Consider the following 15,058-nt stretch of genomic DNA (forward strand, 5'->3'; position numbering starts at 1 on the left):
TCCTAATGATGTGATCTCGTTCATCAAATGACAACACATGTCTATGGTTAGGAAACTTAACCATCTTTGATTAACGAGCTAGTATAGTAGAGGCTTACTAGGGACACGGTGTTTTGTCTATGTATTCACACATGTATCAAGTTTTCGGTTAATACAATTCTAGCATGAATAATAAACATTTATCATGATATAAGTAAGTATAAAATAACAACTTCATTATTGCCTCTAGGGCATATTTCCTTCAGTCTCCCACTTGCACAAGAGTCAATAATCTACTTCACATCACCATGTGATTTAACACCCATAGTTCACATTGCCATGTGACCAACACCCAAAGAGCTTACTAGAGTCAATAATCTAGTTCACATTGCCATGTGATTAAAACCCAAAGTGTACTAAGGTGTGATCATGTTTTGCTTGTGAGAGAGGTTTAGTCAACAGGTCTGCGACATTCAGATCCGTATGTATTTCACAAATTTCTATGTCTACAATGATCTACATGGAGCTACTTTAGCTAATTGCTCCTACTTTCAATATGTATCTAGATTGGGACTCATAATCATCTGGATTGGCGTAAAATCTTGCATCGACGTAACTCTTTACGACGAACTCTTTATCACCTCCATAACCGAGAAAATTTTCCTTAGTCCTCTTAGGTAACTAAGGATAACTTTGACCGTTGTCCAGTGATACACTCCTGGATCACTATCGTACCCCCTTGACAAACTCATGACAAGGCACACAATAGTTCTGGTACACAACATAGCATACATGATAGAACCTATGGCTGAGGCATAGGGAATGACTTTCATTCTCTCTCTATCTTCTGCCGTGGTCGGGCATTGAGTCTAACTCAACTTCACACCTTGTAACACATGCAAGAATCCTTTCTTTGACTGATCCATTTTGAACTCCTTCAAAATATTGTCAAGGTATGTGTTTTGTGAAAGTCCTATTAAGCGTCTTCATCTATCTCTATAGATCTTGATGCCCAATATATAAGCAGCTTCACCGAGGCCTTTCATTGAAAAAAATCTTATTCAAGTATCCTTCTATGCTATCCAGAAATTCTATATAATTTCCAATCAGCAATATGTCATCCACATATAATATCAGAAATGCTAAAGAGCTCCCACTCACTTTCTTGTAAATACAGGCTTCATCGTAAGTCTGTATAAAACCATATGCTTTGATCACCTCATCAAAGCGTATATTCCAACTCTAAGTTGCTTGCACCAGTCCATAGATGGATCGCTGGAGCTTGCACACTTTGTTAGCACCTTTAGGATCGACAAAACCTTCTGGTTGCATCATATACAACTCTTCTTTGAGATATCCATTAAGAAATGCAGTTTTGACATCCATTTGCCAGATTTCATAATCGTAAAATGTGGCAATTGCTAACATGATTCGTATGGACTTAAAAGCATCGCTACGGGTGAGAAAGTCTCATCATAGTCAACTCCTTGAACTTGTCTAAAACCTTTCGCGACAAGTCGAGCTTTCTAGATAGTAACATTACCATCAGTGTCAGTCTTCTTCTTGAAGATCCATTTATTCTCTAGGGCTCGCCGATCATCGGGCAAGTCAACCAAAATCCACACTTTGTTCTCATACATGGATCCTATCTCATATTTCATGGCCTCAAGCCATTTATCGGAATCTAGGCTCATCATTGCTTCTTCATAGTTCGTAGGTTCCTCATGGTCTAGAAACATGACTTCTAGAACAGGACTACCATACCACTGTGGTGCGGATCGTGCTCTTGTCAACCTACGAAGTTCAGTAGTAACTTGATCTGAAGTTTTATGATTATCATAATTAGCTTCCTCTCTAGTTGGTGTAGGTGAAGGAAATATGCCCTAGAGGCAATAATAAAGTTGTTATTTATATTTCCTTATATCATGATAAATGTTTATTATTCATGCTAGAATTGTATTAACCGGAAACTTAGTACATGCGTGAATACATAGACAAAGAAAGTGCCCCTAGTATACCTCTACTTGACTAGCTTGTTAGCAAAGATGGTTAAGTTTCCTAGCCATGGACATGTGTTGTCATTTGATGAACGGGATCACAACATTAGAGAATGATGTGATGGACAAGACCCATCCGTTAGCTTAGCACTACGATCGTTTAGTTTATTGCTATTGCTTTCTTCATGACTTATACATGTTCCTATGACTATGAGATTATGCAACTCCCGAATATCGGAGGAACACTTAGTGTGCTATCAAACGTCACAACGTAACTGTGTGATTATAAAGATGCTCTACAGGTGTCTTCGATGGTGTTTGTTGAGTTGGCATAGATCGAGATTACGATTTGTCACTCCGATTGTCGGAGAGGTATCTCTGGGCCCTCTCGGTAATGCACATCACTATAAGCCTTGCAAGCAATGTGACTAATGAGTTTGTTGCGGTATATTGCATTCAGAATGAGTAAAAGACTTGCCGGTAATGAGATTGAACTAGGTATTGAGATACCGACGATCGAATCTCAGGCAAGTAACATACCGATGACAACGGGATCAATGTATGTTGTTATGCGGTTTGACCGATAAAGATCTTTGCAGAATATGTAGGAACAAATATGAGCATCCAGGTTCCGCTATTGGTTATTGACCAGAGATGAGTCTCGATCATGTCTACATAGTTCTCGAACCCGTAGGGTCCGCACGATTAATGTTCGGTGACGATCGGTATTATGAGTTTATGTATTTTGATGTACCGAAGGTAGTTCGGAGTCCCGGATATGATCTCGGACATGACGAGGAGTCTCGGAATGGTGGAGACATAAAGATCGATATATTGGAAGGCTATGTTTGGACATCTAAATGGTTCCGAGTGAGTTCGGGCATTTACCGGAGTACCAGGGGGTTACTGGAACCCCCCGAGGAGCATATGGGCCTTAGTGGGAGAGAAGAGAAGGCAACCTAGGAGGGGCACCCCCAAGCCCAATCCAAATTGGGTGGGGGGCTTTCCTTTTTCCTTCTCCCTCTTCCTTCTATTCCTAGTTGGACTAGGAAAGGGGGAGTCCTACTACTACTAGGAGGAGGACTCCTCCCCCTTGGCGCGCCTAGAGAGGCCGGCTGGCCTCCCCTCTCCCTCCTTTATATACGTGGGGAGGGGGCACCCTAGAACACACAAGTTGATTGTTTAGCTGTGTGCGGTGCCCCCCTCCATAGATTTCCACCTCGGTCATATCGTTGTAGAGCTTAGGCGAAGCCCTGTGTCGGTAACTTCATCATCACCGTCATCACACCGTCGTGCTGACGAAACTCTCCCTCGACACTCAGCTGGATCTAGAGTTTGTGGGACGTCACCGAGCTGAACTTGTGCAGATCGTGGAGGTGCCGTACCTTCGATGCTACGATCGGTCAGATCGTGAAGACGTACGACTACATCAACCTCGATGTCATAACGCTTACGCTTACAGTCTACGAGGGTACGTGGACAACACTCTCCCCTCTCATTGCTATGCATCACCTAGATGGATCTTGCGTGTGTGTAGGAAAATTTTGAAATTACTGCGTTCCCCAACAGTGGCATCCGAGCCAGGTCTATGCGTAGATGTTATATGCATGAGTAGAACACAAAGGAGTTGTGGGCGTGGGTATATACATATTGCTTGCCGTCACTAGTTGATTCTTGATTCGGCGGCTCAAACCGACATTACACGTATGCTTACGCGAGACTGGTTCTATCGACGTGCTTCGCACACAGGTGGCTGGTGGGTGTTTGTTTCTCCAATTTTAGTTGAATCAGATTCAATGAACAAGGTTCTTTCTGAAGATCAAAAAGCAATCACTATACCATGTTGTGGTTTTTATGTCGTAGGTAAGAATGGTTCTTGCTAAGCCCATAGTAGCCACGTAAAACTTGCAACAACAAAGTAGAGGACGTCTAACTAGTTTTTGCAGGGAATGTTGTGATGTGATATGGTCAAGACGTGATTAGATACAAATTGTTGTATGAGATGATCATGTTTTGTTAAAGTTATCGGCAACTGTTAGGAGCCTTATGGTTGTCTCTTTATTGCATAAGATGCAAGCGCCATACAATTGCTTTACTTTATCGCTATGCGATAGCAATAGTTGCAAAAGAAATAGTTGGCGAGATGACCATGTGACGACACGTTGATAGAGATCAAGATGATGGAGATCATGGTGTCAAGCCGGTGATGATGGTGATCATGACAGTGCTTTGGAGATGGAGATCAAAGGCACAAGATGATGATGGCCATATCATGTCACATATTTTGATTGCATGTGATGTTTATCTTTTATGCATCTTATTTTTCTTAGTACGACAGTAGAATTATGAGATGATCCCTTACTAAAATTTCAAGGTATAAGTGTTCTCCCTGAGTATGCACCGTTGCGATAGTTCTTCGTGCCGAGACACCATGTGATGATCGGGTGTGATAAGCTCAACGTTCACATACAACGGGTGCAAGCCAGTTTTGCACATGCAGAATACTCGGGTTAAACTTGACGAGCCTAGCATATGCAGATATGGCCTCGGAGCACTGAGACCGAAAGGTCGAGCGTGAATCATATAGTAGATATGATCAACATAGTGATGTTCACCATTCAAAACTACTCCATCTCACGTGATGATCGGACATGATTTAGTTGATATGTATCACATGATCACTTAGATGATTAAAGGGATGTCTATCTAAGTGGGAGTTCTTAATTAATATGATTAATTGAACTTAAATTTATCATGAAATTAGTCCTGATAGTATTTGCATATCTATGTTGTAGATCAATTGCTCGTGTATAGCTCCCCGTTTTTTTATATGTTCCTAGAGAAAAACTATGTTGATGATAGTAGCAATGATGCGGACTAGGTCCGTGATCTAAGGATTATCCTCATTGCTACATAGAAGAACTATGTCCTTGATGCACCGCTAGGTGACTAACCTATTGCAGGAGCAGATACAGACGTTATGAACATTTGGCAAGCTCGATATGATAACTACTTGATAGTTTAGTGTGCCATGCTTTACGTCTTAGAACCGGGACTTCAAAAACGCTTTGAACGCCACCGAGCATATAAGATGTTCCAAGAGTTGAAATTAGTATTTCAAACTCATGCCCGTATCGAGAGGTATGAGACCTGTGACAGTACTTTGCCTACAAGATGGAGGAGAATACCTCAACCAATGAGCATGTGCTCAGATTGTCTGGGTACTACAATTGCTTGAATCAAGTGGGAGTTAATCTTCCAGATAAGATAGTGATTGACAGAGTTCCCTAGTCACTATCACCAAGTTACTCGAACTTCATGATGAACTATAATATTCAAGGGATGACGGAAAAGATTCTCGAGCTCTTTGTGATGCTGAAATCGACGAAGGTAGAAATCAAGAAAAGCATCAAATGTTGATGGTTGGCAAGACCACTAGTTTCAAGTAAAAGGGCAAGTGAAAGAAAGGTAACTTCAAGAAGATGACAAGCAAGTTTCCACTCCCATGAAGAAGCCCAAAGCTAGACCCAAACCTGAAACTGAGTGCTTCTACTGCGAAGGAAATGGTCACTGGAAGCAGAACTGCCCCTAGATACTTGGCGGATAAGAAGGATGGCAAAATGAACAAAGGTATATTCGATACACATGTTATTGATGTGTACTTTACTAGTGTTCATAGTAGCCCCTGGGTATTTGATACCGGTTCAGTTGCTAAGAGTGGTAACTCGAAACGGGAGTTGCAAAATAAACAGAGACTAGTTAAGAGCGAGGTGATGATATGTGTTGGAAGTAATTCCAAGGTTGATAAGATCACCATGGCACACTCCCTTTACCTACGGGATTAGTGTTGAACCTAAAATAAATGTTATTTGGTGTTTGCGTTGAGCATAAATATGATTGGATCATGTTTATTGCAATACAGTTATTCATTTAAGTCAAAAATAATTGTTGTTCTATTTACATGAATAAAACCTTTCTATGGTCATACACCCAATATAAATGGTTTATTGAATCTCGATTGTAGTGACACACATATTCATAATATTAAAGCCAAAAGATGCAAAGTTAATAATGATAGTGCAACTTATATGTGGCACTGCCATTTAGGTCATATTGGTGTAAAGCGCATGAAGAAACTTCATGCTGATGGACTTTTGGAATCACTTGATTATGAATCACTTGATGCTTGCGAACCATGCCTCATGGGCAAGATGACTAAGACTCTATTCTCCAGAACAATGGAGCGAGCAACTGATGTCGGCATTCTAGGAACGGGGGTCCCAGACTTGCCTGCCTGCTGCCTGCGGCGTGGCTCGAGGAGGGGCCCGGCACGGCCCATCTTCATCTACACAGACCCAAGACCCTCGCGAGGGGCAAAGCCTCGCGGGGCGGACGACACGGAGCTTCCTCAGGCACGGCCTCATCAGGCTGGCTCGTGAGGAGGCGGAGAGATCAAGGCGGGGTACCTCACGAAGTGCTCGTGACGCAAGCCATGACGACCAAGGGTGCCAGGTGGGCGCCAGCCCGCGCAGTGTCCTCCTTTACTCTTTGGTGCAAAGGGAGCCAGTGCAGGCGAGAGCATCAAGCAAAGGAACCCGTTTCGGTGCAACGAGACCAAGACCAGTCCAACGGCAGGGAGGAAGTCATTGTGGAGCCCAAGCCAGCGTCACCACCAGAGCCTTTCTCAGGCGAGGACCAGCTTTAGTCAGGATAAGTGTACCGGATGTTCTCCTTCAAAATGGCCAATTGTTGGCGCCCTTCCCGCTCAATATTTGGGAAGAGGCCCAGGGCCTTTGCCTATAATTAGGACTAGCCACCCACAGGGGGGATCGAGATCAGAGATCGGATCGAAATCAGAGAGAGAATCGAGAAGAGAGAGACAGAGAGAGAGAGAGAGAGAGAGAGAGAGAGAGAGAGAGAGAGAGAGAGAAGGGTGATTGAACTCCTCCCAGCAGTTCATCGCCCCAGCCAAGAACAGACCCTCGTGAGGCTGTTATTCCTTGTATTGCTCATCATCATCAGCCCAAGAGGCAATCCACCACACCACACACTGGAGTAGGGTATTACACCACAACGGTGGCCCGAACCAGTATAAACCTTGTGTCTCTTGTGTTGTTCTTTCCATAGCTTAGATCTTAGCGAGGCGGAGGGGTGCAGGTAGGTAGGAGGCGAAATCTCCGCGCGCACCCCAGTGTTCGAACCTCAAGGGTCTGCCGGAACCCGAAATCCGACATTTGGCGCGCCAGGTAGGGGTGCGCCGGAATTCGTCTTCCACCACCCCGTTCTCCTCTGACCATCGCGCCCATGTCTGATGCTTGTCGGGCCTGCACCGAGCGTCGGGCCGCTCTCGCTTCCCGCGTCGCCCAGACGGCTCCTGTCGACAGGCGTCCTCGCCGTTCCCCATCACCTGCCGTCAACGCCGCCACCGGCCCGGCGGGGGACGAGCAGCAAGCGTCATCTCAGCATCCGTCCGTGCGGCAAGACGGCCGCACCGCTACTCCCTCGCTCACCCCAGCTGGTTCTTCGTCTCGCGTGCTCCGCGCACCCATGGAGGCTCGAGCTGCGCTCATCGCGGCAAATGAGCTCCTGCACTACCGTCCCGTCAACGACGTCTACGAAGAATGGCTCGACCGCGTCGCCGAGCTCGTCCGCGCTGCAGGGGGCTCTCCTGCGCCGTCCGTTCCGCTGCACCGCACCCCGCCCCGCGTGGGCGACGAAGCTCCGGCGGCGCCCCAGCCGCCTCCTCCTCAAGAAGGCGCCATGGCTCCAAGGCGCGTGGCCCCTGGGCGGAACCTGCTCCGTCAGGTGCCAGCGCGCCAAGAGCAGAGCTGCCAAGAAGTCCCTCGCCCGCAAGAAGCTGCCCGGGCGCTCCCTGCTCCAGCACGTCGCGACCATGCTCCTGCTCCCGCACGTCAAGACCCCGCGCTGCTCCCAGCTGCTGCGCGTGGGGACATGCAAGACCAAGCTCTCCGTCACCCAAGGCCTCCCGTGGCCATAGCAGGCTGCCGTGCCTTCACCACTGAGTTACGCACCGTCGCGTGGCCCGGCAAGTTTAAGCCAGACCTGCCTCCTCGTTACGACGGCACGGCCGACCCTGCGGAGTTCCTCCAGCTCTATGAGCTGGGCACCGAAGCTGCCAACGGAGACAAGAAGGTCATGGCAAACTAGTTTCCCATGGAGCTCAAGGACGGGGCCCGCACCTGGCTCCTGAACCTGGCTCCAGGAACGATCTCCTCTTGGGACGAGATGCGCACCCGCTTCATCGCCAACTTCCAAGGTACTCGCGACCGGCCACCCGCCGTGAGCGACATGCGCTACATCAAGCAACAACCCGGAGAGACCCTGCAGAAGTACATCCAGCACTTCAACAACGCATGCCTCAAGATTCCCAAGGTGACCGAGGAGGCCATTATCTCAGCCTTCTCCGACGGCGTGCGCGACGTCAAGATGAAGGAGGAGCTGGCGATGCATGAAGACCTGTGCACTTCCTTGGAGTTGTTCAACTTGGCAACCAAGTGCGCCAGGGCTGAAGAAGGGCGTCTCTCCCTCCTCGAGCTGCCTGCCGCGGACCCAGAAGAGAAGAAGCCCAAGGCCAAGGATGTGAAGCGCAAGGGGGCTGCCGTGCTCGCGGCAGAACCAGACACCAAGCGGGGCAGAGATCAGCCCGAATCTTCCAAGGGCAGTCGGTACTGTGTGTACCACGACCTCCACACCCACAACACCAACGAATGTCAAGAGCTCTGAGCCGTGCGAGAAGGAAGGATCGGCCGTCGCCCCGACCGCGGTGACCGGGGCTACGGTCGAGGAGGAGGAAGGAACGCAGGACGCTGGGAAGACCGCTGCCCGCGCCAAGAGTGGCGCGATCGACCTCGCGAGGATCGATGGCAAGACCCGCCTCGCGAGGGAGACTGGAGGGATCAGCCTCGTGAGGATCGCCCACCAGGCAACGCAGGCCTCCCTCTGCTGCCGCCGCAGCCAAGGAGAAACGAGGACCGCCATCAGGACGAGGGGGCTGGGGGCTTCCAGGAGCCGCACGCGATCGCCTGCATCCTAGGCGGGGCTCAAGCCCCAGCCTCTCAACGCATCTTCAAGCAATTCGCCCGCGAAGTGAATGCAGTCCTCCCCAAGCTCGATGCCACGCGCCCTCTCAGGTGGTCGGCGTGCGCCATCACGTTCAGCTCAGCAGATCAGCTCAAGTGTGCGGCAACAGCCGGATCCTCCCGATGCTTTGTTCCCCAATCATCAGCAACGTGGTGTTCACCAGGACCCTCATCGATGGCGGGGCAGGGCTCAACGTCCTGTTCGTGGAAACATTCAACAATCTCCAAGTGCCCTACAACCAGCTTCAGCCAACCAAGCCTTTCTCCGGAGTCACCGACGGCTCCACGGTCCCGATTGGGCAGGTCCGCCTCCCTGTCACCTTCGGGGCACGCGACAACTACCGCACCGAGCTCATCGACTTCGATGTCGCTCACATTCGCCTGCCGTACAACGCCATCCTTGGGTACCCAGCGCTGGCCAAGTTCATGGCCGTAACTCACCACGGCTACAGCATCCTCAAGATGCCAGGAAGTGGCGGAGTCATCACGGTGCCCTGTGAAGAGAAGGACGCGGTGTGTTCCCTGGAACGAGCCTTTCAGGACGCATCGCTGGAAGACCCGGATCGTGGAAGAAGGAGGCTTCCCGAGACCGCCCCCAAGAAGAAGAAGACATCGTCCGGCCCGACCCCTCAGGAGGCAGGCCCCTCAGGGCCCACGCCTTCCCAGGGGAAACCTCCTTCCATCGCATAGGAAAGCGCGCCCGGCGCCCTCCTCAGGCAGGGCTCGGGGGCTCTCCCCTGGAGGGCCACCGACCTGGCTAAGTGTAACACCCTCGATGCGACTATATCTCCCACGTGTCGGGGCACGACTTAGAGGCATAATCACATTGAAGGCATATGTCGCAAGTGAGGTAATCTTCACACAACCCATGTAATATAATAAGGGGAAAAGATACCTAGATGGCTTACAATCGCCACTTCACCCAATTACATGAATAAAGCATTACAACATCCAAATACAATCAAGGTCCGACTATGGAACCAAAATAAAAGAGGAACCCCAAATGCGACAAAAGGTCCCCGATCGACCCCAACTGGGCTCCACTACTGATCAACTAGAACGAAACACCACAAAGGACAAGATCTGCATCGAGCTCCTCCTGAGCTTGGTTGCGTCATCTGCACGGACTCATCGGCACCTTCAAGCTGGTTTTGGAAGTATCTGTGAGCCACGGGGACTCAGCAATCTCGCACCCTCGCGATCAAGACTATTTAAGCTTATGGGTAAGGTAAAAGGTATGAGGTGGAGCTACAGCAAGCGACTAGCATATATGGTGGCTAACATACGCAAAAGAGAGCGAGAAGAGAAGGCAAAGCACGGTCGATAAAAGTATGATCAAGAAGTGATCCTATAGCAACCTACATCAAGCATAACTCCAACACCGTGTTCACTTCCCGGACTCCGCCGGAAAGAGACCATCACGGTTACACACACGGTTGATTCATTTTAATTAAGGTCAACTTCAGGTTTTCTACAACCGGACATTAACAAATTCCCATCTGCCCATAACCATGGGCACGGCTTTCGAAAGTTCAAAACCCTGCAGGGGTGTCCCAACTTAGCCCATCACAAGCTCTCACGGTCAACGAAGGAATAGACCTCCTCCCGAGACATTCCGATCAGACTCGGTATCTCGGTACAACAAGACATCCTCGACAATGGTAAAACAAGTCCAGCAAGACCACCCGATGCGCCGACATCCCTGATAGGAGCTGCACATATCTCGTTCTCAGGGCAACACCGGATAAGCAATCCGTACAACTAAAACCAGCCCTCGAGTTTCTCCGAGGTGGCGCTGCAAGGGGCTCTAGTTTGGACCAACACTTAGACAAGCACTGGCCCGGGGGGGTTTAAAATAAGATGACCCTTGGGATGCACGACTCCCAAGGGAAAAAGGCTAGGTGGCGAATGGTAAAACCAAGGTTGGGCCTTGCTGGAGGAGTTTTATTCAAAGTGAACTGTCAAGGGGTTCCCATTATAACCCAACCGCGTGAGGAACGCAAAATCCGGGAACATAACACCGATATGACGGAAACTAGGGCGGCAAGAGTGGAACAAAACACCAGGCATACGGCCGAGCCTTCCACCCTTTACCAAGTATATAGATGCATTAATTAAATAAGATATATAGTGATATCCCAACAAGTAAACATGTTCCAACAAGGAACAACATCTCCATGGTCCAACAAGAAACAAACTTCGATCTTCACCTGTAACTAACAACGCTATAAGAGGGGCTGAGCAAAGCGGTAACATAGCCAAACAACGGTTTGCTAGGACAAGGTGGGTTAGAGGCTTGGTTCAACAATATGGGAGGCATGATAAGCAAGTGGTAGGTATCGTAGCATAGGCATAGCAAAAGAGCGAGCAACTAGCAAGCAAAGATAGAAGTGATTTCGAGGGTATGATCATCTTTTCTGAAATCCTGCAAGGAAGAAGAACGAGTCCATGAAGGAGTCAAACGGACATAGACGAACGGGTCCTCACAAACGCGACGTTACCGGAACCAACCCGAAGAAGCAAACACCGGAAAAGAGCAAACAACCTAGTAAACAACCACCACATAAACATGGCATGATACGCAAACAAGTATGATACATGTCCGGTTTAATGAGGCATGGCATGGCAAAGTGCACAAACCATCCTACAAATTAAGTGGAGCTCAAATATGCAACGAGTTGCATATTGAAGAAAACACCACATGACTTATTTAGTTCTCTCTCGTTTATGTTCCCAACAATATTAAATGTTGTTAGCATGGCAAGAGAGTGAAGCAAAGTAAAACTACCTATCTAGTCAAGTTTAAATGAGGCCGGAAGCAACGAACAACAATTCTGGTAAATCCCCATAGCATATTTTAGATTTGGAACTGTTCTGCCCGAAACACAATTTTAGAGTTGTTTAACATGCAAATAAAGGTAACCATGTTAAACTAGGCAAAATTCTACCCCATTTACATATAAAGTTTGTTAGATTCGGAGCTACGGTTAATTAGTTATGAATTAAATCATTTTAACATGGCATAGGAGCAAATTTAACCAAACAACATTTAAGCATTTTAAACATAGATGAAAGTTGGATATTATTTATCTACAAAATTTTCTAAGCAACTTTCATGTATAATTCATTTTAAACTGATGCACCAATGGTGAGTTATTATATGCATGAAGTTGAAGGTCTTTTCTGTAAAACTGGCAAACTCTGGACAAATAGACAAAATCACAGATCCTGAAAAAAAACATCAACGGGCTGAATCTGGCCCGAACTAGGCTGCACACGAGCAAACAGGAGGTGGGCCGGGGCTCACCTAGCTGGGCTCGGCCTAGGTCGGTGGTGGATCGGGTCGGCGGGATCTGCGCCGTGAGGAAGCCCACGAGGCCGGTGGCGCTGGAGATGGGGCCCACATGGGGAGGCGCTGCGAGCGGGCGAGCTCGTCCCTGGCTCTGCGAATAAGACGGCGGCGTGGATGGAAGAACTCCGGTGAGGTCAGGAATGGATGGATCCGGCGAAGGGGATCCCAGATCCGGTGACGGAGGTGGCCGGGGGCACTCGGGGATGCGGATCCGGCGAGGTGGAGCTCGTCCATGGAGGCGGCGGCGTTTCCTATGGAAACAGAGGGAGGGAGAGAGCTGGTGAGGAGAGGAAGGAGAACGGAAATCGAGGGCCGGGCGGCGGCATTGATGACCTGGGGCGGCAGCGACCGACGGCTCCGACGACGGACGCAGGCAGGTGGACTCGCCGGCGCGGCGGGGAAGAGCACCGCTCCGGCTCCCTCCCGATCCAGGTCGGATCGAGGAGGAACAACCTTGGAGGCTGAGAGCGAAGGGGATCTGGCCCGAGCGGGCCTCGGTTGGGCCAGGCGGGCCGTGGGGCTGGTGGAGGCGCTGGGCGCGACGTGGCAGCGTATGATTGGCTGCGCGCGTCGCCGGCGGCGGGCTGGCCGATGGGGGCGCGACAAGTGGCGGCGGTGGAGAGGGCATGCACGGATTTCAAGGAGAGGAGGTGGGAGGCGGCTGGAGGATGATTGGGGCACGGAAATTTAGGAGGAGGGGTAGGTAGCTGCCCAAAATGGAAGGGGTGGAGGTTTATATAGGGCAGGTTCTAGGGTTAGGGGGTTTAGGGGGGTTTTCGGACCCTCCGATCGCGATCGGGCGGTTCTGGACGTGAGGAGAGGTAGGCTGGACCTAGGTGGCTGCAAGTGGGTTGTGAAAAATGGGTTGGACTGAGATGAGAGGAGAGGAGTGCAGCCCGGCAACTGTTTCCGGAGACCGAAAACATCCGACGTTTGACCGGCTATATTGCCGCTATAGTTTAACGGTTGGGCTATCAAACGAACTCCGAATGCGATGAAACTTAACAGGCGATCTATCTACACTATAATAAGACCACACGTCAAATCTCATCCCTTTCCGGGAACATTTTCCGGCCACTTATAAAATACTATTTCGGACATGCCGCGGGCGCGTGCAAGTGTGGTTGGGCTCAGAACGGACAACAGAGAGAACTCGGAGAACCCGGACGAATGCAAGTTCTGAAAACGTGATGATGCAATGCACATGATGACATGACAAGATGCAACACGCAAGCAAATGACATGGCAACGATGGCGAATAACTGGAGGACACCTGGCACATCGGTCTCGGGGCGTTACAACACTCCACCACTACGAGAGGATCTCGTCCCGAGATCTAGAATGGCACCGGAGGAAAACGGAAGAGAAAGAGAAGAGGTAACACTAAGTTGCTTCTTTGACAAACGAGTGAGACCAAAGAACCTTGAAAAGGTTGAACAAATTCGAGAAAAGAATACAACGAAGGTGAACTAGGTCGAAAACACTCTGTTAGCAAAGAGGGACAAAGAACATTTGCGAAAAACCTTGAAGTTGAAGGGAAGATATATATTGAAAACATGCCGGTTAAGGAAGGGGATCAAGGAAGACCAAATTCGAACAACACTCCGGTTGAAAAGTGATACAAGACTAGATAAGATGAAAAGAACTTGAGCAGAGGACACGACACTCCGGTTAAATGGATAAGCACGAAAAGAACATGATCTTTGACAAACGAGATGATGGGTTGAAAAGAGAAACATCACAATGACTCCGAAACGAAGGGAAACAAGATCTTGAGAGAGCACGGATACCACAAATGCTAGAATGGAGTTGTTGAAAACCAACAACGAAAAGAATAATCTTAATATGGTCTTATGAAATACATCTCAAATTATGAGATGACAACCTGCCACTCACGGGAAGAAGAATTGGATTGATATGAACGAGGATATGAGAAACTTATTTCACCGGGAGGATAAAGAAGAACTTGGGTCCTTTATAAGCACCATAAATAGCAACAATCCTTAGGGAAGGTTTTAGGTGAAATATACCCCTAGATAACTCCAAAGAAGAGATTGATGGATTTAACATACCTCATTCTTAATAACATGTGAATCATGAACTCAAATTATCAAGAATGATGTAAAACCACCCCCAAAGATACGGTAGAAAGAAATTGTACTCCGGATAGCAAGATGAAGAAAGCTTGAGCTCCTTTGAAAAGAATCTCGATGAACACTTCGAAAAGGAAATAAATCCTCTATGAACCAACAAGTGGAACCTTCATGAAGAACTCCGGTAACAAAAGGATGATTAAACGGAAAGAAAGGGTAGTTGAAAACACAAGGTGGAACCTTGTACAGATTTAGATAGATCTCTGTGATTACATAATTGCGAGAGCTTGGAACTCCGGGAAAGAAAAAAAATGAGCACTTGAAACAAGAATAAGTATGACGAACCACTCCGGAAAACAGGAATTGAATAAACTCAATGAAACAAGAATAAGAATTACATTATGCGTATCCTTCACCAATTTAAAATTGATGACAAACAACGGATTTGGCATACTACTTATTCTCGAAGAAAGGATTAAGATAGATATCGCGCCAACTTGAGAAGGTCTTCAACGAAACACCGGTGGAATCGAAACA

Source organism: Triticum dicoccoides, chromosome 7A (assembly GCF_002162155.2).
Source record: "Triticum dicoccoides isolate Atlit2015 ecotype Zavitan chromosome 7A, WEW_v2.0, whole genome shotgun sequence".
In the NCBI taxonomy this organism is placed as follows: Eukaryota; Viridiplantae; Streptophyta; class Magnoliopsida; order Poales; family Poaceae; genus Triticum; species Triticum dicoccoides.